General features: G+C 35.6%; 1 protein-coding gene across 5 annotated transcripts in view; it reads left to right on the top strand.

The window, feature by feature from the left end:
- The window catches only part of DLGAP1 (DLG associated protein 1), a 413,506-nt gene that overhangs the window by 125,936 nt on the left and 264,953 nt on the right, over nt 1-22,617 (top strand). Inside the window, exons 2-3 of one of the 5 annotated variants that reach the window (XM_066992808.1) lie at nt 10,091-10,199; nt 12,900-12,946. The exons of 3 other annotated variants lie outside the window; for them this stretch is intronic. The gene's annotated coding sequence lies outside the window, so the exon portion shown is untranslated. The remainder of the gene's footprint in view (nt 1-10,090; nt 10,200-12,899; nt 12,947-22,617) is intronic. One more of the 5 variants, XM_066992810.1, reaches the window with a different exon arrangement.

A 22,617-nucleotide genomic window follows, 5' to 3' on the forward strand; every position in this document is an offset into this window, starting at 1 on the left:
ACATCACCAATATAAACAGTCTGAGCTGTTCACCTGAGTCTACATTTATATCTTAGTATGCTCTATACCAATTTCTATTGTGGAATCCACAAACTGAGCAAAACTACAAGTCTGATCCATAAAGATTTTATTCTTTTATGTAAATACGCTTATGTTACAAAGCTGCTAATTTCTTTGCCCTGATAAATTCCAAGAATATAAATATGTTTAGGTTAATCATAATAATAATAATGTGCACATTGGCAAGGTCTCTTCTTATAAGATTCTCAAGGTTATAGTGTAGGAGAGCATTCTCACATTCCTGTTCAAAAAGAAATAAAAGAGTTGAAGAACATCTTGTAAAGTAATATTTTTTATTTTAAGGCCATGCATGCTTTTTCATCTTGTAAGAGTTATGGCTCAATAATTCTACATTTTGAGAATTTTTTATTTTTATTTTTTGGTGGTGGTGGTATGGTTGTTTGTGGGTTTGGTTTTTTTGTGTGTTTTTTTTTGTGTTTTTTTTTGTTTGTTTGTTTTTTGTTTTCAAAAGGTGATTGTCATCCCATTTTATAGAGGGCAAAAATGGAGCAGAAAGATGAGAAGTAATTTATACAGTCATGTAAAATAAGATCTTCACAGAAATGAGCTATTAACCCAGATCGTGTTAGTTCCATTCTTCTGGCTTAACAACTAAATAGATTTCCTCTTTTAAAAGGTATTAAATCTGCGTAAGTTTTGTTTCTTTTTTTTTTAATGAATCTTTTTAAATGTATTTGTGATAAAATCCTAAACATTAATTTGCTTTCTTTTTGTCTCTTTGGTAAATGTTATTATCATGTTTTTATGGGTTTCTTTGCATATACTACCATGGTCAATAACATCTCAGAGGTAGGCAGGGAATAATATTGGGCATTAGTATCTGCACTTGTATAAAGCTTCATTTGAAACAAGCAGAGATTGAGAGAGAAAGCACTGAGAGCATTCAGGTTTATGACATCGTACTTAAAAAGTTTATTCTGGAGATAAACTCGGAGAGGTCTTGAAGTAACATAGTGTTCTAAGTGGTATTCATGTATTCTAAAGATCCTTCATTTTACATTATCTCTGTCGTTTACATAAACCGACTGAATTAAAAATACCGCACCATTTGGCTTGTATTCAGTAACAGTCTATTGCCTAAGGAAAAGCTGAGCAAAAACTATTCATACTGAGGAACAAACACTGAAACTTGAAGGTGGCTGTGGTGGCTTAAAAGTAAGAAGCTTTAGAAATGCTACTGCATTTCTTGGATACATGAAGGTAACCCCGCTGTGTCCCTACACTCTGCTGTGAGACCTAAGAGTGACCCTGCCTGGCATGTCATGCTTTCCATGGGAGGAAAACCTCCCAGGTATTCAGGCTAGATGGAGGCACCACTTCTGGTAATAATAACAAATGTAACCAGGAACCCAAAAAAGGTCAAATCTGGGGCTCAGTCCTGCTAGAAATTTACTTCCTAATTTCCTCTCTGAGTCATCTCCTGCAAAAACATGGGGGTACAACTGATTTCCTTTGTTAGCACCAATTCCCTTTTCCTATACCACTAAACTTTCGTATGGAATTCAGGGGTGTTTTTTTTCTGCTCAGTGTATTCTATCCTGAACGTTTTCTGAAATAGCTCTGGAAAATAAATTAAAATCTCGAATGACTTTTAGAAAGGCAGAAGGTAATGGCTGTTAAAAGCTGTCTGACAGGGTGGTTTCCTGGCTGTTGTCAAATGGGAATAGAAATTAAATTTAGCAGAGTTCATGAGCTCTCAATCAGCAGCAAAGTAGATAGGACCTGTCATGCCCATTTGCAACAGAAGCTGGGATCTGATGATACAAATTTATCTTCAGACTGGTCTTCTTGAACCAGTCTAGTCCCTGTCAGATTCCTGTGACATTGCACAGCTAATAACATGATCACATTTAAAGACCTTCAGATTTGAAGACTTACCATTCAGACTTCTGTGTTGTAGTATATATCTTCACTGTTCCAAATTGAACTGAGTTTCATTACATATTTAAGGTTTAGCTCAGTGTAACCAAAATTCTGGTCTATCTAATGGTGAAAGAGGTTTATTGGATCATTTAAAATCAGATGTTCTAAAGCATGAAGTTTTCCTAGTTACTGGCTCTTCGAGGAAAAATCAAAGATATATCTTTAAAAATGTCTTTTAAATGTTCTTTCCATGTCATGAGCATTAAATACATTATAATATGTCTGCATATCTGATGTTCCTAGATGAGAAACACTTTTTTTATTATTATTATATTTTAACTAATGTTCAGAAGAAATTCCATAAGGGAGAGATTTATTTACTGACTGAGTACACCAACTTGAAATAATGCAGTGAAGAGCTTGCAAATGTATTTATAATAATATGGAGATGGGAGAAAAGAATGAATAAATAAATAAATAAAAACAATATCTGGGAGAAAAATTGCTTACATCAAATGAAATTTGATCCTTTAGGCTACATCTCCATGATGATTGTAAATATGTTAGCCATTATTTTTAAAAGGGATTAAAGCTTGTGAGTTACTTCCATTTTGCATAGCAAGATTTTGAGGTAAAGGCTTCACTACCCAATGATTTATCAAGAGATATTAGACCAGATTCTCAACATTTCAGCACTCATACATTTACTTTGGAAGTTTGGGTTGATCATTTAGCTACTGTTATACCCTTATGCAAAACTTCAGCATTTGGAATTAAATGGAATTTGTTTTAGTATCTTGAGTTCTTTGTCTAGAAGCACGTTCAAGTACTTAAATTCTATGCTAATATTAAGTAACAGATTATTGTTTGTTCTGTGGCAATGTGAAATTTTAAAATGACTTTGCAAGCAGTTACCCCAGTAGACTAAAAGAAAATTATACAGTTTTCTTATGCGGTTTGAAATATGTTCTAATGTGAACTGTTAGTAACTATTGTAAAAACATTTAATTTTATGAAAAGGACAACAAACAAACAAAACAAAAAAGTGTATTTTTTAATCTCTTCAGCTGAGATCAGTGCCTGCTTATTAACTGTGCTAAAAATAATAATTATTATTATTAATAATAAATTAGAGAGAGAGAGAGAGAGAGGGAGAGACCTGAAAGCCAAAGTAACTGATTCAGTAAAACTACAATGTCTCATTAGGGGCTTGAGCTTCTGTGACAGTTCCGTGCTGCCATTTGATCATTCAACTGTAGTGATTCAATCATGCTTCACAGCTTATTTAATATATTTCTTCATTCACGTCACAGGAGATTATGTGAAAGCCCTGACCAGTGCTTGCCAGTGTAGGCAGACTGAACTAATCCGCATTCCTGCATGCAAAGAATAAGGTTCTGGCTTGTGATCAACCTTGTTAGCAACCACAGGGAAATTCTCAATGTAATTTGAAAGACAGAAATTTGGAGGTGACGAGAGGGGGGTTGTAAGAAGCATCACATAGCTTCATGCTAAAAGAGAGGAAAATATTAGTCCAGTAAGAAATCTCCTACTTCAAGAAGCTTTATATTAAAAATAATTATTTATTGTCATAGTTTATTTTTACAGGACAAGATGGCACAGCAGGGACAGTTTTTTCAGTGAAGTAGCTGAGTCATCTAGCTTTAGAGATAAATTTGGTTAAGAGAAGACATTGAGAAGGAAACAAGGTAACAGCAAGCAATTATGTATAAATGAAAGTACAGTTTTGAGTATGGTAGCACAGGTTTGAAGTACGGTAATACAGCTGCCAAATGGCTTTACAGAAAGTGTTTCATGTTACTGCTATTTATAGTACAGGAGAAAATAAAAATAAAAATAAAAAAAATAAAAATAATAATAATAATAAAAATAAAAATAAAAAGGTAGTCTTGTATTTCTTCCTCACACTTTCTACGAATTCTCTAGAGCTGTTGTAAATGTGTGTTGTGCAACTCATATATTGCAGACAGCCATTCTGTAAGGAGTTTCAGGACAGCTTTTATTGTGACAGATCAGCTAAATTACTCTGTAGTATGTAGTATGTTGTTACTATGATACTTAATGGTCATTAATTGAGGATGGACCTGTGCTTTGCACAAATACAAGAGTAAACATTTCAAAGCCCAGTAGAAAGCCCAATTAAAAAAGAAAGCTACTGTAAGAGAGAGAATGATAACAAATGAAGTGGTCATTTTGTACATCTTTAGGCTGTCCTCTCTTCTATCATTTCAAGCCTCAATATCTTGCTTAATGCATTTTTGACCTAAATATCTCCTTTTTTTTTTTTATCTGCTTCTAACCAAAACATAGTCACAGAGGTTGCAGAGATTCTTCCATATCGCCACTCCCAAACATTCTGTAAAGCAATTATTATAAACTGTTGCTTGTTTCCTCTTTCATAACTGTAAGAAAAAAGAGAAGAGAGAGAGAGAAATGGAAATAACTGTCCAAAACATCAAGACTGACATAGAGTTCTCCAAGGTAACTTTATGACCCAATTGTTGTTGATGTACATTCTCTCACTTAATCATTTTTTGTTTAAGATACCCATTGCAGCATGACGGATTTATACCCCATTTTCTTCAGACCAAGAACTATGATTGTGGTTCTTGGCACATTTACAGATATTTTTTTTTTAAAATGATAATTGCAGTAATATTTTATATCTTGAAGTTGTCTATACTTGAGACACTGCTATCATGGATTTCATTGTCAAGAGTAAGAAAAACAAAACAACTTAATAAGGTGTTCTACATTAAAACAATGTCATTGATCTCAGGGAAAAAGTTATAGTTCTTAACAAAGAGCTTAGTAATAGTCTGGAAAGTATTTCATTAAACAAATAGTGCAAAAAAAATAATATTTTTTTGTCTTTCCTGACAGGCAAATGTTATGTCACAGCACATGAGTAAGTGCAATGCTTTTCTTGAATCTATATCATGAAGTAACTTCACTGTGATATTCATCACTTCTGAATACTAGTGAAAATTTGGTCATTTGTTCAGATGTTTTACCTAGACTTTGGCCTATAACAGATTGAAGAGTGATGAGAGAAACAATATCTAGCCGAAACATACAGAAGGACATCATCTTGTAGAGTGAGGGTAAAACAACAATAAAACAATTTTTTTTCCTGTGATCATTTAGATATTTCTCTTCTGATTGAAGTCTTTATTATAAAGAGCCATTTCAGTAATTTATTTATGAAATTGATTAGCAGAACATTTCAATGTGCACATTTTACCATAACAGCTTTGAATGGTAAATGGATTTTGCAAGAATACATTTATCAAATGTGGAAACTTGGACAGATGTAGTGTACACCAAATCTTTGAAGCTGGAAACACTGTAAAAGAGTAGGTTTAGAAATAGACTTTTTATCTGAAACTGCTCATAGTCTTTCAAATGTGAATAAAATTCTCAGTGATGAAGCCACAAGACTAATATTAGATTACTTGTTCTTTCAGATAGTGAAGATGATTTGATATTATTTATGGAGCAGCTGGTTTCAGAATTATTTTATAAAAATGTTAACAAAACCCTCTATTCATACTGAAAAATGTGCATCCTATCACAATAAGAGTGCCATCCAAAATTCTAAATGAATGGATAGAAAACAATTATTTTGTAGTTGCTGACCTATAGAATAAGATAGAATCTTGCTGAGGGAAACAAATGATAAAGATTCTCTACAGAAAATTCACATTGAATTTTCTTTTCGAGCCATGATTCAGTCAGCTAACAAAAGGCTCTTACACCAGTGAAAACGACTTAGAATGAATAAATTGAAGCTGAGTTTCTTCTTCCTACAGAAAACAGCTAACTATTCTAAATGAAAGCTTGTGGTGTGTTTTTGTTTTTGTTTTGTTGTTGCTGTTGTTTTCATTTCCTCTTTGAGGGTCCTGTGCCAAGTGAAAACTGTGACGGAAAGACCATCAAGCACCTGTGTCTGATGGGACTTCCCAGTCTAGTCTGTAAAGCAGGATGTAGCATTGTGTCTGGTGGTTATGATGACACATTTATGTGGCCCAAAGGTGCTGGTGAGCAGTGTTCCCATCAGTAGCACTGAATGTGGGGGAGTATCCTAAATCATAGGATGGAATCTTTCAAATGAAGACTTCTTTAGTCTTCATTTCAGAGCCTGGATACTAGGAAATTGTTCAAATACTAAGGTTGCGCTCTTGATCTGAACCACTTGCCTGCTTTTCTCTGCTGACTGCAGAGAGCCTGTGGAAACTAACTTCCCAACTTACACATCAAAATTTGGTGAGTCAAGTAAGGCAGTATGAAAATATAATTGAAACCTTGGAGTTCCAGCAAAAAAAGTTTAAAACTAAGATAGATAAACAGGAAGAGAAGAGTTCTGTTCTGTTTCATTTTGTGTTTTATTTTTGGTTATTCCAGTCCCAGATTTTTGGTAACATTGTCCATAATAAAAACATCCTTCGTTTGTCATGGAAGATACATGGCCATTATTTAAATTCAGTCCTTAATGAAATGATGTATGTTGGTAGAACCCTACAGTGTTCTACTGGTCTTGGAAAAACAATATATTGAATCTGTGATATATTTTTGCTCAAGGCTAAAGGCATTCTTGGGAAGATATTCTATCATGCATAAGGGACATCACTGTTATTTTATCAGTTTCTGACTGCCTGTGATAAGCTCATCCCCAGGCTGGGAAGAAATTGCAATCAGTGTTTCAGAAAATTCAAGAATAATCCTCATTGTTAATGCCATAAGGAGAGAAATCTATTTTATAGACTGGATGCATCTAACAAATTACGAAAGATCTCTTTGGATTTCCCAAAAGACATAAAGAAGGATATAAATATTTGCAGGTCAGATCTGCATTTCAGATATCCTGCAGATGGAATGGTTTAGCCAGCTAAGTACCTTGGCACCCTTCAAAATTCTGTCCAAAGTTTTTGAAAATGTTCTGCCTAAGCAGTCCAGCAAGTGTTGGACTAATAATAGTAAGTTCTGAAAAGGTATATGGCTACATATAATTGACAGTGTGTATCAAATTCAGGCTTGCCATTGGCTTGTATCAAATCTTTAATTCTCTTTTCATGAAAATTACTCAGACCAAGTGCACCTATATCAATATCCTGTCTCCAACAATGACCCAAAATGGAAGCCTAGGAAAGCATGTAAAAATGTAAAAAGTTCACAATGAAGCTTTCCATAATATTCCCTCAGCTTCTAACCATTTGATTTAGACTGGCTCCCTGGACAAAGACTGCGTTTGACAGAAGTGGGAGTCTATGAAATGCTGAGTTTTCACCTATGCATATCTTCATTTTTCTGTTTGAACCATGTAAACTGTAACGTGCGCAGGATGGTAAGGATGTCCACATTTTAATAAGATTTTACATGAAGAACCACCTCCTTCTCTTTCTTCACAACATGTACTCAGACAGCTTCATTTGATGGCCCTCTCAGTCTGTATCAGAACATGAAGAACTGATCCGTTTTCACACACTCCATGCCATCATTTCAAAGGCATCTGTCATAGTCCCCTTCAAGAGTCAGTTTTCTAGATTGACAAATGCCAGCCTATGTAATATTTTCTTCTTTAGAAACCTTTCTAGAATACTGATCACCTTCACTGCTCTTTTCTAGTTCTGACCATACCATTCTGATATGGCAAAGCAAAGCTACATGCAGTGTACTAGATTCAGGTGGGCCATTTATTTTTAGTGACCTAATGATGTTCTGTCTTGATCTTCAATTTGTTCCTGATAATTCTTAATATTTTTGGTCACTTAGTGGACATTTTCCTGGAAAGGTCTGTGATGTAATAGCTCCAAGTTGTAGTTAAGTGGTTATAGTTAGCTCAGAGGCCATCTTTTCATCAGTAAATTTAGTTGGTTTTGTGTTGTTTTTTTTTTTTAACCCACTTGTGTTACTTTTTATGAATACACACTGAATTTCTTCTATAGTTTTACTACTGCTCAATCTGGTAAGATCTTTCTGCAGCTTGCCCTCATATTTATTACCCAGAGAAACTCAGTATCATTAGCAAAGTTTAGGTAAGTTCATTACACACCTCTTTTTACAGATTTATGGAGAAGTTTAAGAGAATCATACCTGGAAAAGTCTTTGATTTCACAGATGAATTCTTTCCAATCTGAAAACTTTCCTTATCTTGTTTTTTTGTTTGTTGTTTTTGTTTCTTTGTGTTTTTGTGTTTTTTTTTTTTTTAACAAATATTATATCTGTTCAAGGATCTTCCATTTTATCCTACTGTTTTCTTCTGTCATGAGGAACATTTTCAGAATAATTTTGGAAATCTGAGTAGAAATTCAGTAGAGTGGATGGATGGATCTTCCTTATCCATGTGGTCAAAGACCCCTTCAAAGAACACACACTGCATGGTAAAGCATGACTTCTTGATGCAAAAGCTGTGTTTCCTATTCCACAATACTTTGTTTTATCTTTGCATCCACTACTTCTATTCTTACAGGTCAGTAAAATTCTCATGGAACCTTTAAAAGTTGATGTTGCATGCAACATCATGTTCCAGGCACAGCACCAAGGCAGTGCCCTTTGCTTTATATTTCTTTCTCCTTACATCTCCCAAAGTATTTCAAAGTGAATGCAATCATTTTTCATCTTTGTAATGCTTCCAAAGTAGTCATCTGCCTTCCTGAAAACATGCAAAATTTCACCTTTCATAAATGCGAGAATAATAGTCTAAAAGTCTATATTCTGTAAGCTATGTGGGTTTCCAATATGAAACATTACACTGATTTCATGGTTAAAACTTGTCAACAATGGCTTCTACTCTAAATTTATGTAAAAATTGAGCTATTTACAAAACAGATTTGTTTTTCTGTGCTTTTGTGTGCAAAACAAGGGATTTCATTTTCACCATAATGTCTAAGACAATGCTGCAATGAGGGGACTACAATACATGCACCTTCATGCATGCAGACTGAGTTTTAATGTCCCATGTTTAAGCAAGCTCAATTATCCTGTGTTTTAGGTGTGAGCAAGGCCGATGGTGATAGTCAAGACAGAAGGAGCCTAATATAGCTCATTAAAGCGTGTATCCAGTTTGATGACTGAGCGTTGTGGTGGGAGAGGGAATCAGTAGCAATTACCTGTTTGGATTTTATTGCATAAGAATAAACATTGAGCACTACTGTACATGTTTACTGCATGGAGCAAAGTCATACATACAACAGTGATAACAATTGTAATAAAAATTCAGTCTTCATAAAAAAAAAAATCAAAACAAAAAAAAATGTCAAGACAAAAAAAAATAGTTTCCTTGTCATTGCAGCAAAAATTACTGCTGGTGAAAGGCAGAGTGTAATTTCAGTTCCCTTAGAGGCAGGTGAAGAACTGGGGCACTGTGATCCTTTGATATTGCTGTTGTGTCAAAAAAATTATATGAGTACACTTTGTCCAGGTAATTTCTGTGGTAAGTAAAAGAAATTATAGGTACCACAATGGACCAAAGGAAAATGTATCTGTGCCATTTCTGAAAGTTCAGGTTTTCTTAGGTATGATTATGCACCTACCATATGTTGTATTGTTTTCTGCTAGGCAAACATGCACCAGACACAATCATAGCCATTCAGCTTGCTGTTGTTTCACTGAAGGGCTGACCTTTTGTTGCAACTTTTTTATTTTCATTGGTAATACTTGTTACTTTATTCTTGGAATTATTTATCTCTAACTAAAAGGAAAACTTGGAGAGCTAATTAGTTGATAGCAAGTTCAGTTGCTGTCCGTTTAAGTAAATGATACCTTATTGTTTCATAGACTCAAGACATGCTTGAGATAAGTGCCCATGTTTAAAAAATTATAAAAGGTCTCCTAAGGGTGACTTAGGTTATTTAAACACTGAAAAGTGTACTCCTCATTACTGCAACATTCATGTCTGCCCTTTTCTCCTCCCTTTATCAAATCTCATCCTGCTCTTGGAGATGGAAATTTGCTGAGCACAATAATGGGTTTGCAGCAAAGTTTTTCCTTTTCCTTCTGTACTATCTAATACTTGTTGCTATAAGCAACAGTCCTTTAAATTACTGCACTTATAAAGCTTTAAAATAGGACAGATTAGAATTTACAGTCTTGATGATGCACATTTTTTTTTCCATTCTGTCTCCAGACAAGATAGCCTGTGGAAGGATATGCTTCCTGGGTTTAGAGGAGTCTTTGTTCCATCCAGAACCCCAGAGTTTGTTCGCACTTTCAAGGACAAATCTCTTAGAACCAAAGTAAGTGCCAAAAGTAAGAAACTGCATCAAAACTGATTAAATGTGCCATCTGTGATAATCTATTGCAGAGGCCTATCTAGATTCATATCCCCAGTATCCATTATGGAACAGGGAATTTAGGAACCTTTTCTTTCTCTTCTAAAACTATAGATGTTACGGTCTTGTCAGAGTCTTTATAACCTCAGACTCATGTTACCAATGTAAGATGTAAGACCTCCTTCCATTTACGTTTTAGGGAATATTTCCCTAAAGTACCTACACTGAGTGTAAATGACTATTCAGTTCAATTGGTTCATTTAAAATGAAGTTTAAAATGTCTGCATTTTCAGTGATGTTTGTATCATGTTTGGATTTGTTTTATTTTGTTGTTTTGTTTTGTTTTTTTTCACATACAGGCAATTCAACAATGACATATGAAAATATGAATTTATGACAGTTTGGGGGGAGAAGTTTTATGAAAATAATTTGGTTTTTATACATATTCAGCTGTGGACCATAATCTGAAATAACAACAGTACATTTTAAATGATGCTTAAGCAATTATTTTAATGTAGAGGACAGTTTACGAGAAAGCAATATCCATTTCTTGAGTGGATAACAATTCAGGAGTAAATACGAATCTCAAAATAGTCAAAAAAGACAACTTTACTAATTTCATTCCAGAGAATACAATTGTTATGAAATATATCAAAAAAAAAAACTGTTTATGAAATCATAATATGTTTAAACATGTGCCCTTTCCTGATTTGTTTCAGATGTATATTTCAACATAAGCAGCACATGCAAACATTAATCTGTAATGTTCATAGAATCATAGAACAGTTTGGGTTGGAAGAGAGCTTAAAGACCATCTAGTTCCAACCCCCCGCCATGGACAGGGACACCTTCCACTAGATCAGGTTGCCAAAAGCCCCATCCAGCCTGCCCTTGAAAACCTCCAGGGATGGGGCATCCACAACTTCTCTGGGCAACCTGTGCCAGTGCCTCACCACCCTTCGAGTGAAGATTTTCCTCCTAACATCTACTCTAAACCTCCACTCTTTTAGTTTAAAACCATTTCTCCTTGTCCTGTAATTTTCTGCCTGAGCAAACGGTTGCTCTCCATCTTTTTTATACAATCCCTTAGGTATTGAAAAGCTGCAATGTGGTCTCCCCAGGGTCTTTTCCAGGCTGAACATCCCAAGCTCTCTCAGCCTGTCTTCATCGGCTCTCTCAGCCTGTCTTCATAGGATAGGTTTTCCAGCCCTCTGATCATCTTCATGGCCCTCCTCTGGACCTGTTCGAACAGATCAACCTCTTTCTTATGCTGGGAGCCCCAGACCTGGATGCAGCACTCCAAGTGGGGCCTCACAAGAGCAGAGCAGAGGGGGACAGTCACTTCCATCCACCTGCTGGCCACTCTTCTGTTGATGCAGCCCAGGAAACAATTGGCATTCTGGACTGCAAGTGCACACTGCCGGCTCATGCCAAACTTCTTGTCCTCCATAACCCCCAAGTCTTCCTCTGCAGTGAGTTCTTCTCCCAGTCTATACTCACGTGTGGGATTGCCTTGACAGAGGTGCAGCAACTTGCACTTGGCCTTGCTGAACCTCATTATGTTCACAGGGGCCCACTTTTGTAGGTTGTCCAGGTCTCTTTGGATGGCATACTTTCCTTCTATATGAGTAGTATATCAACTGCAACACTTAGCTTGGTGTCATCTGCAAACTTGCTGAGGATGCACTTGATCCCATTGTCTATGTCATTGACAAAGATATCAAACAACACCAGTCCCAGAACAGACCCCGGATGGACACCACTCATGACTGGTCTCAGTCTGGACATGGAGCCATTGACCACCACTCTCTGGGTGCAGCCTTCAGTCAATTCCTCATCCACTGAACGGTCCACCCATCAAATCCATATCTCTCCAATTTGGAGACCAGAATATCATGTGGAACCATGTCAAATGCCTTGCAGAAGTCCTGTTAGATGACATTGGTTGGTCTTCCCTTGTCAACTTGATGCAGTCACTCCATCACAAAAGGCTACCAAATTGGTCAGGCACAATTTGCCCTTGGTGAAGCTGTGCTGGCTATTTTGGATCACCCCCTTGTCTTGCATGTGCCTTGACATTGCTTCCAGGAGGATCCGTTCCATGATCTTCCCAGTCACAGATGTGAGGCTCACCGGTCTGTAGTTCCCCGGATCCTCTTCTCTACCCTTTATAAAAATTGGAGTGATGTTTCCCTTCTTCTGGTCACTGGGGACTTCATCTTACTGCCATGACTTTTCAAATATGATGAGATTTTAAGATTCATAAATACATTTTTAATATAATTATATATTTAATATAAATTTTGAAGCATTAATATGTAAGCACTTTTGTTTTAAAAGGACTGAGTCTGGACTTTAATACATGTAAAACAGGCATGGAAGAGACATTTTTTACTTTGTCACAGAAAGATAACTTGAGTTGAATTAAGCTTATTGGTTTCCACCCAAAGTGCAAGAGAATTTAAGTGTTAAAAATAGTTATGAGACCGCGAACTATCCTGTTCATAAAAGATAAATTACACATTTTTACTTTGGTAGACTGTAAGTATCTTCAGTCATTATGAAACATTATAGCTGTTTAACGCAATAAAAAAAAATATAGAATTTCAAAGGAGCCTTCCAAAAGACTGTCAGCAGCAATGAAATTCAGTATTTTTATTTCAGAGATTCCATATCTGAAAGAAGACCTGAGATGAGAAATCATGTTATCTGTAAGTTCTTCTTGTTTTATCTTACACTTTCAGTAGCTAATACTTTTTCTGATATAACAATTTCCTTATCATATAGAAGAGCATGTAGTTTGGATGATACTTAGTAAAATCAAGTCCAATATGCATATGAAGCTTGCCTAAAAGTCTGACTGTTCCCCAACTTTTTTCTATCAAGAATGTCTGGTTTAAAAAATAAAAGAACCAGCAGAAGAAGAAAGTTGACAACAAAGAAACAAGGAGGAGGAATTCAAGCTAAATTGTATTATTGTGGTATGGTAGGGTTAAAAGTGTTTTGCAGATGCTGTTGAGTCTTAACAGAAAGAGACTCAAAAGCAGCTGAGGGGAAGCTGCTGGTGGGAAACCTCTTTTCTCTCATTGCTACAGCTGTGATTGCTACAGTAATTCCAGTAGCTGCACCCTCATTGCTACAGACTGCTACAGCAGTCTGACTGCTCATACTTGGGGAGTCATCTGGTAATTGGTAAGGATGAAAACACCTTAAACTCTTCCTCTATCTTTACATTTGTGGCCAGCAAGTCAAGGTAGGTGATTCTCCCGTTCTTCTCTGCTCTCATGAGACCCCACCTGGAGCACTGCATTCAGCTCTGGGGCCCCTGGCGCAAGAAAGATATGGACGTATTAGAACAAGTCCAGAGAAGGGCCACAAAAATGATCAAGGGGCTGGAACAGCTCTCCTATGAAGACAGGCTGAGAGAGCTGGGGTTGTTCAGCTTGGAGAAGAGAAGGCTCTGGGGAGACCTTACAGCAGCCTTCATGCACCCAAAGGGGGTCTAACAGGAAAGATAGGGAGGTAGTCTTTGTCAGGGGCTGTAGCAATAGGGCAATGGTTTTAAACTAAAAGAGGGTAGGTTTAGATTAGACATTAGGAAGAAATTCTTTACTATGAGGGTGGTGAGGCACAAGTCACCCAGAGAAGCTGTGGATGCTCCATCCCTGGATGTGTTGGAGGCCAGGCTGGATGGGGTTTTGAGCAACCTGGTCTAGTGGGTGACATCCCTGAACATGGCAGGGGGGCTGGAAGTAGGTGATCTTAAATATCCTGTCCAACCCAAGCCATTCTACAATTCCTGTAATACATTGCTTTCCCTGGGGGGAGTTGGGGGAAAAAAAGGGGGGGGGGGAGAAAAAAAGCATAAATAGATTTTATCAACATGGAACTCAGAGGAGAGTATATCTTGCTGTATCATGTGTTACCATGACTGAACTGCTTGTTGCATCCAAAGAAGCTTAAAAATACATAGGTTGCTCTGCAGTCTGTAGCACTGATTGCAATCTAGACAAAAACAATAACAAGTTTCTCACAAGTTTTAGAAGTTTGGTGCTTAAACATTTCTGACTGCACTAGCTTACCCTGAACAGAGATTATTTTCTGTTGATAAATGAAACTATAAGCAAGGCCCTTATCTCCTGAGCTAAAATGTTGTGTTTTTTTTTCCTTTGATTACTTGAATGAATTCCTAGTATCATGTTCCCTACTTATTTCCACACTTTCTACCAGTTCTAGTTTAAGCCAGTTATCTTTCTGTTGCTGTTTCATCACCCATCATCACTACTCTTAGAGTCTCTAAAAAGAGGTCAGTGACATTGCACAAATCTTACTGTCTCAGGGACTGAAAGTTATTTATCTTTATCTGCAACAATAATTGACGTTTAAACAAAAGTGTCTATAATCTGGTAAAACAATGTGAGGGGATACTCTATGAAATGGATTTAGATTTCTTTGTGTGTGTGTGAGAGAGACATGGAATATTTATATGTGAGAGCAAATGGCATCCATGGGCAGTTGCAGTACTCAAAACAGCTCTCTACCTTGCTTTGGGCAATTACTGTTCCACTTGGATATGCACTTTATGAGTCTTTTCAGCTGTATCTTCCTCTAGAAATTGAAAAACCTACTCATCCAGCTTTTGTCAGATAACAATATGGGAGAGTGCTCTGTCAATAGTCATTTTTGTTTTAAAAGGCAAAACAGATTCACTCTTCAATTTGAAAGAGAGAAGGAGATGGTAGCTGGGATTCGTGGCAGTTGAAGTAGTGATTGTATTGTTCCTGAAAGAGAGTGATGGTCAGCATAAAGCACTTTAAACATCTGATATTGTGATACAAATCAAGAGAAAGTAAAGTCATTCAAGATTTTCCATGTCAATGTTTTAGCATTCTTCTGGGATAAGTATCACTAGGAATGAGATGGTAGTTACTTGTTAATATTTGTTGAGAATAGATCATCTGAACTACAACAATTTTTGCAAACCTATACAGCCAGGCAAGGTACTATACCAATAGTAAGAAAGATTAAGGTTCTCTCCCCTTTTCCTTGGGAAAGAAGAACTTTCTTTTGTTCCTAGCGAGGTAACATATAATGAGATGTGTAATCTGGTAATTTATTTATTTTTTAAGCTACTAAGAAAATGTGGAGGAGAGATGACAAGATTTTTTTTAGGCATTCAAGGAGAACAATGCTCTAACAGCAATCTCATCTGTAATCAGATGGAACATAAACACTTCTCTTTTTGGTAACTCTGAACTTCTTATCCTACTGGACTTTCATGTGCCTTCCAGACTTCTGAAAGCCTGGCCTCTTGGCTCTCTGATGCGATGATAGTCTGGCTAAAAACATACTTCTCTTATACCATGATCTATTCTGAGAGTGAAATTAACATTATAAAATTCCATACTATCTTCTCAGTGGCAAAAACACTTTCTTCTAAACCATCCTCTGTTCATGTTGGGCATTCATTACATTCCATGGAGCTTAAAAAGTTGAAGGAAGATATTCTCTCTCAGAACTACCTAAGAAATGCTGAAAAAATATTTTGAAAAATAGACTCTGAAGTACTGATTTTACATAACAAAATATTTTTTCTTTACCTTTTTAAGTGAAATTTATTTCGATCAGAAACACACATATATCATTATCTCTACAAAAAAAAAATAAAAAATAAAAAAAATCTAACCTACCAAGAGCAATCCTTTGGCCATGCAAAATAAAATTAAACTGAAATATGTAAAAAATATTCCTACCAATCTGACTCAGCCCTGACTGAATTCCATTTCTTATCTATTCTTTAGTCTTGCAGTAGCAAGCTCTGTTGAGGGAGATCACTTGCACCTGGTATTAAAGCACTTCCTGCTTCAAAAACATTCTCCCCTGACTTAGGTAGATTTCTTCCCTCATATATCTGTACTGTGAATTGGGGGTTTGTTTCATTCATGTATTCCTACCAAAACAGACTACTAATGTTCCTGTGGTGCTGCCATTTAATGCAGAGGTTGCTGCAAAACATGCTAAGTCCAACCAAAAGTTCTACTGTTTTAGGCATTAGGAAAAATAAATAATTAATTTAAAAAAAAAAAAAAATATGGAGTATTATTAAAGAAATTCAATTGTTAAAAGAATCTTTAAAGAAATGCAATTCAATCCCCCATCCTCAAACCCAGCCCTAACATCATTTCTGCTTCACACGGCAAATATAAATATGTATCTTATCAATATATACACACACCAACCAGTTCTGTTCTGTATAGCTCTCTGGATAGTTAAAGAAAGATAGAATGAATTAGTAACTCTTTTGTTAGAAAGATTAGAACTTCTCACCTCCTCATATGGGTCTATTTGTACTCAAATAAAATGATTCATTGTTGAATTATACTTCGTAACTTATTTGCAAATTGTGAAAATATAAGCTGCTAAGAAAAGGCTTATATCAAAATTATTTGAGGCTAATAGCAAAATTATCAGCTATCCTTGGTTGCTGAAATATGTTCCCTCTGCTGAAGATGGGATACAAATTTCACTTGAGTCCTGAGATCTTCCTAACCCAAGACTAAAAAAAAATGAGAAAAACTGCACAGTCCTATTTCAGTAGGCTACCATAGTACTACTGCTATCTACATGATTTTGTACACAAAAAGCTGCAATGTGGTTTTTCCAAATATGCAGATTTCAAGTTCAGGGTATTGTGAATCCATATACAAGAATGTGACTAACTTAAAATAATAAAAGGATGGATAAAATAGAGTGAAAAGGAGTACTTTGTAGTATCAAAATAGCTGTGATTTTGATAAATACAGGTAATACAGGTGCTCTCTTGGATAACGAGGACTTGAGGGCCCTGCAATGAGCATTAAACTTCAGAGAATCAGCTTTTAAATGTATTGTTAAAAAAAAAAGAAAGAAAATCTGTTAATATTTCAGTACTTCAGAAAAAAAAATCACCACCACCATCAAATGCTAGTTTGCATAATATATGTTTGGTTTGCTTTTTCTTAAAGGATGTGTATTGATATATTACATGTGATATTTTCTCCTATATTTTATAACATGATTTATTTCATAAGAAAACTCTTTTAATCTTCTTGATACACTTGTATACCATTAATAAGCATGGCAGTGATCCAAGTCTGGATAAGTGCACAACAGAAGTTCTCATACTTTCCTTTTTGAATCAGAGAGAGACTGGTAACTGCAGAGTATATGTCTATCAACTTTGTTGCAAAGAGAGCACATTTGCTTGCTGTGCTGAGCAACTTGTGAAGATATAAGCAACATCATCTGCAACAGCAACAATCAACAAATACCATCCTCCTTGTCATTTTAAATCATTCCTTCAGCTGTTGATTACTGTCTTAATAGCTTCCACTTCAGTATTGCAGATGAAATTTGCCAATTATAGCACTTCAGTTCATCTCTGTATTCAGTGACACATTCATGATTTGGTTTGAAAACAGATACGACACCAGTTCAATACTTTACATTCCAAATCCTTTATCTACGAGGATATCTGTGTTCTAACTTGAATGGTCTTGAGATACCAAGGGGTATTTAGTAGGTTTCAGACCATCCCAAGTTGAAATATGTCAGCTGTTTCTTTTTTTTTTTTTCTTTCAAAATGAAAGTAAGTATTGGGGAAGAAATGTAGAGAAGGAGGGTTTAATTTTGGTAGTGACCAAATGAGGTAGAAGACATAACTACTTGTATAGATGGGATAGCTTGAGGTAGATCAGCCCTTCTATTGAAGGTTACGTGGTAGCAGTTCTCTGACTTGGATCTTCTTTGACTTCCCTTGCTTTGAACTCTGTTGCAGGTGTGGCACTAGGGTATATTGACTGCCAGTCAGATCTAATAGAGAAATTGCTACAGAACACCTTTTCTGAGAATTTTGCTTGATCTACTTCCGTGATAAAAATAAAACTGTGTTATTGGGACTTAAATGTGGAGAGTGGGATTCTATAGAAAGGAAGTTTCACATCAAGGTACTCGATCGAGTCCAGAGAAGGGCAACGAAGCTGGTGAGGGGTCTGGAGAACACGTCTCACAAGGAGCGGCTGAGGGAACTGGGGTTGTTTAGCCTGGAAAAGAGGAGGCTCAGGGGTGACCTTATCGTACTCTATAAATACCTTAAAGGAGGCTGTAGCGAGGTGAGGATTGGTCTGTTCTCCCACATGCCAGGTGATAGGACAAGGGGGAATGGGCTAAAGTTGTGCCAGGGGAGGTTTAGATTGGATATTAGGAAGAACTTCTTTACTGAAAGGGTTGTTAGGCATTGGAATGGGCTGCTCAGGGAAGTGGTTGAGTCACCATCCCTGGAGGTCTTTAAAAGACGTTTAGATGTAGAGCTTAGTGATACAGTTTACTGGAGGACTTGGTAGTGTTAGGTCAGAGGTTGGACTACATGATTTTGGAGGTCTCTTCCAACCTAGATGATTCTGTGATTCTGTGATTCTGTGAAGGAAAGGATGTTTTATTGTTGCAATCAGATTTGGTAAATCACATGAGTTATTGAATTTTTTTTGTTGGTTTGGCCAACCTTAGCATACCATACTTATTGAGACTTGGATTCAAGTAAGATACTGTACAATGGTAATTCTGTGCAGTAAGACTCCTCTTTGACTTCAGTAAACAGTATGCATGTTCTAGTCAGGCCTTTAAACACCAGTTTCATGGTTTGACTAGGTCCTTCATCTTGTATTCAGGAACCTAAACTGGAAAAAATGCATTTCCAGAATGCCAAAAAAATGTTCAACCAAGTAGCAAGTCTAATTTTTATTACTGTAATTGTGAAAAAAAAAAAAAAATCAAAATTTCAGCAAATCATGCTGATGTCATTTGGTGAAATTCAGTTTTATCAGGTTTTCTGCAATTGTAATAGCTTTTATATATATATATGTATATATATAATAGTAAACTGCAATGAATGCAAATCATATTCAGTGATGTCATGATACTAAGTCTTAGATGAGGATTGCCTGAAAAATCTTTAGTTGTGAGTCATCCTGGTTGCAAATGCAAAATCAAGTTCACAACATTCGTGCTACAGGTTAATCAGAAAAATGCTAGGAAACCAAAAAAACATCAAATTATATTTGTTTCTTGGGAAAAAGAAAAGTACTCATTGTAGTTGCATGGAAAATCAAAGGTTTTTTGTTTTTTTTTTCTCAAAGTTTTCTTCCTAACATTATTTTAAAAGAACAAATATCATATTCTCTCTTTAGGAAAACTTATTCATTTATAAAGCTGTCACAACATCCATCAATACTGAGTGAAGTAGTTCAACAACTTTAGACCAGAAATGCAATTCACAAGGTATTAATAAAATTCGGCGTTTAACATAGTGGTTTGGACTTTTACAATATGCTTTAGTTCCTTCAAATCTTTACACTTGACCAATCACTTTGTTTTTAACTTTCAGATAAGAGAAACAATTGGAGAAGTCTATGTCAGTTTAGATGAAGGTTTCTCCAATCTGAAGACTTCTTTGCAAATCACAGGCTAGGTTTTATGGATGGTCAGTCTTGTCACTCAAACCATGTCTATAATGTACCAAGTCATGTATCTATAATGTAAGAAGCTTTGAGTGCTAGGAGGTGTAAGTGAAAGCTATCATTCAGTGAAAGATTCTGCAGGACAGTCAGCTGCTAAATACCAAGACAGTCATGGTATGATTAGGAGTCTAAAACACACCCAAAAAAAAGTGTTTACTGAAAGTAAACATATATGTATACTTGATGTTTCCATAACAAGTGGCTGCTACAACAAGCAGCTATGCAAGTGCTGGAGCACTTAAGCATTCATTGTATTGCTCTGGTACCTTGTATTCACTAGCCTGGAATGAAAGCATTTCTTATCTAATGTCTTTTACTGTGATCTACCGGATAGAAGCCAATGTTACAACTCAACAGTTCAGACCACAAATGAACAAAATGAACATATTCAAATATTCAGCCAACTTTATATGAAGATGGTGCCAGAGGAGTTTATTGTATGTTTTCCCAGTGCATTTATTAATCACTTCCTCAAGAGCTTATGTTAAAAAAAAAAAAAAAACTTAATTATCCATCTCTGAATATGTCACTGAATAAACATTAATACATTTTAAATAGTAGTATTTTAGAAAACATGGTTAATAAAAGAACCTGATAAATCAGAAAATTCCACCATTTTTTTCTAGAGGGTTATGGAGTCTATTTGCATGTGTTATAAAAATTGTAATAGAAAAGACCCTTTACTCATTCAAAAAAAATTGTTGAAAGGAATTTTCTCACAGCAAGACTTGATTTCTGTCACAGTAACTGGTTAACTATTTAAAAACTGACAAAAAGCAAGAATAATCTGAAGAAACAAATGGTATTCTTGATAATGTTTTGAGGACAGTTTTCCTTCCTAAGATGTATGTACTTAAGATACTGTCAGTTCTGTAATAAAGTCATCATTTTAATAATAAATTGATTAGTTCATGCCCCACATGGTCAAGTTTTAGTATAAGCAGGTGGTTGTGTTCTTTTAACAAAGCACAAGATCTGTTGACTGTGGACTTTCTCCAGATAGCAGGAAAAATATTTAATTTTTAACAAAAATATCTTTTTTCTTTCACCAAGATCTACACATACACAATGGACAACTTGAACAAAATGGAATTATAAAGTGGAAGGAAATTGAAAATATGCGTTTTGCTTTGTGCTATCTTCTGCAAGGATTGTGAAATACAACAAACAAAAAGCCTGTAACCTTCTAGATGTAATTTTCAGATGCATTTCTGTAGAAGCTAGAATGAGCTAACATTTGAAGCATATTTTCCTTATGCTCAAAATATGATCATGTAGGGTCTGCTAAGCCTCATGTGCTCTGTTTTCTCCAGTGGGGCTTAGATGCACCGTAAGCATAAACTCAGTAAAGAATGGCTCTTGGAGACATAACTTCAGTGTTTGTGAAAGAATATGTTTTCCTGCCTCATCATTTGGTCAGAAATCAATTATCTGAGCGTAATGTAAGTCATGATGTATCTATCCCAAGTCTGGAGGTAGCCTCTGAGGGAGGAGGAAGGAAATGCCATAACCACTAATGAATTGTTTGTCCCCAGTGTGCAGCCTGAGACTAGATTAGGCACCTACTTCAGTACTGTGGCTTGACAGAGGACAAAATTTACATGTGGGCTTGCATGTTCATTATTTAATTGTCATCCTCATATTTGGAATATGTACCTTTGTCAAAAAAACAGTACAAGTACCAAAAATTGCAAGCAATGGTCAGCAGATTTCAGATTCTCAGTGCTAATGTCACAGTATCTGTCTGTTTAGAAACAAATGGAGCACAAGAGGGTAGGATCAGTATAATGCAGTAACTGGCACTAAGGACCTGAAACTTCCATTGAGGGGCTTCAACTAATTAACTAGTTTTTCCTACATTTCATGACCATTATGTTAAAATTCTGAATTACATTTCACCCCAGGGAATTCTTATGAAGAAATTCTCCAGGGAAAAAGGGTGGTCATAATATCTCCCAGAATAATAAAACTCTCATTCCTGGGTACTTTTCCTTTACTAATGTAAACAACATAAAATTCAGAGTACCTAACAAAGTTCATCTATGGTTTTCTTAGTGCTTTATCTTAAAGAGAATTTTATAAACAATGAATAATGAAAACTAGTGAAAGGAAGACTCAGTGGAACATGATCAGTAAAATAAAATATTAAAAAAGGGTTGATAATGTGTCAGAGCAAATTAATTTAAAATTACAAATGAATTCTGTTGGACTTTTCATACATTATTAGACAAGTTTAACAATGGTATTGCAAAATCTTTGGAACTTTTCTAATTTTAAGGTATGCGTCCATGAGATTTTTCAATATTCTCTGTATTTAAAGCAACATTAAAAATATATACATGATGTGTTACTAAATCATCTTTGCAGGCTGTTTTACATATACTGTCAGACTGAAGAAAATAAAATAACCAAAAAATAAGGAACAGAAATCCTCCTCTTCATGAAGTTTTATTAAAATTTTATTATTCTATGGAAAGCTTTTGGTATTGCAGAAATAATAGTATTTCAGAGTTTTAATGTTCTTACCTATGATGATGAATACATTAATTTGATTTTTCGTCTTTTTTTCAATAAATTTGTTATACCTATAACTAGCTGTACATTCAAACTCTCATTGTTATTCATTTTATAACTTTACCAATGAAAGTCATGTCAGAGGTATTTCAGAAGGGTTTTATTTTCACTTGCAGAATACTTTAGACCTTTTCTTTCTTTTTTCTGATGTTTGACCTAGGGCATAAATGATGTGAAGTTTGTTTTTCTTCTCATCCTTTCACAGAACTCAAATTAAATTTGTTCTTAGAGCAGCAGATATGTCTTTTCTGAGA

The sequence above is a fragment of the Anser cygnoides genome, chromosome 2, assembly GCF_040182565.1.
Source record: "Anser cygnoides isolate HZ-2024a breed goose chromosome 2, Taihu_goose_T2T_genome, whole genome shotgun sequence".
In the NCBI taxonomy this organism is placed as follows: domain Eukaryota; kingdom Metazoa; phylum Chordata; class Aves; order Anseriformes; family Anatidae; genus Anser; species Anser cygnoides.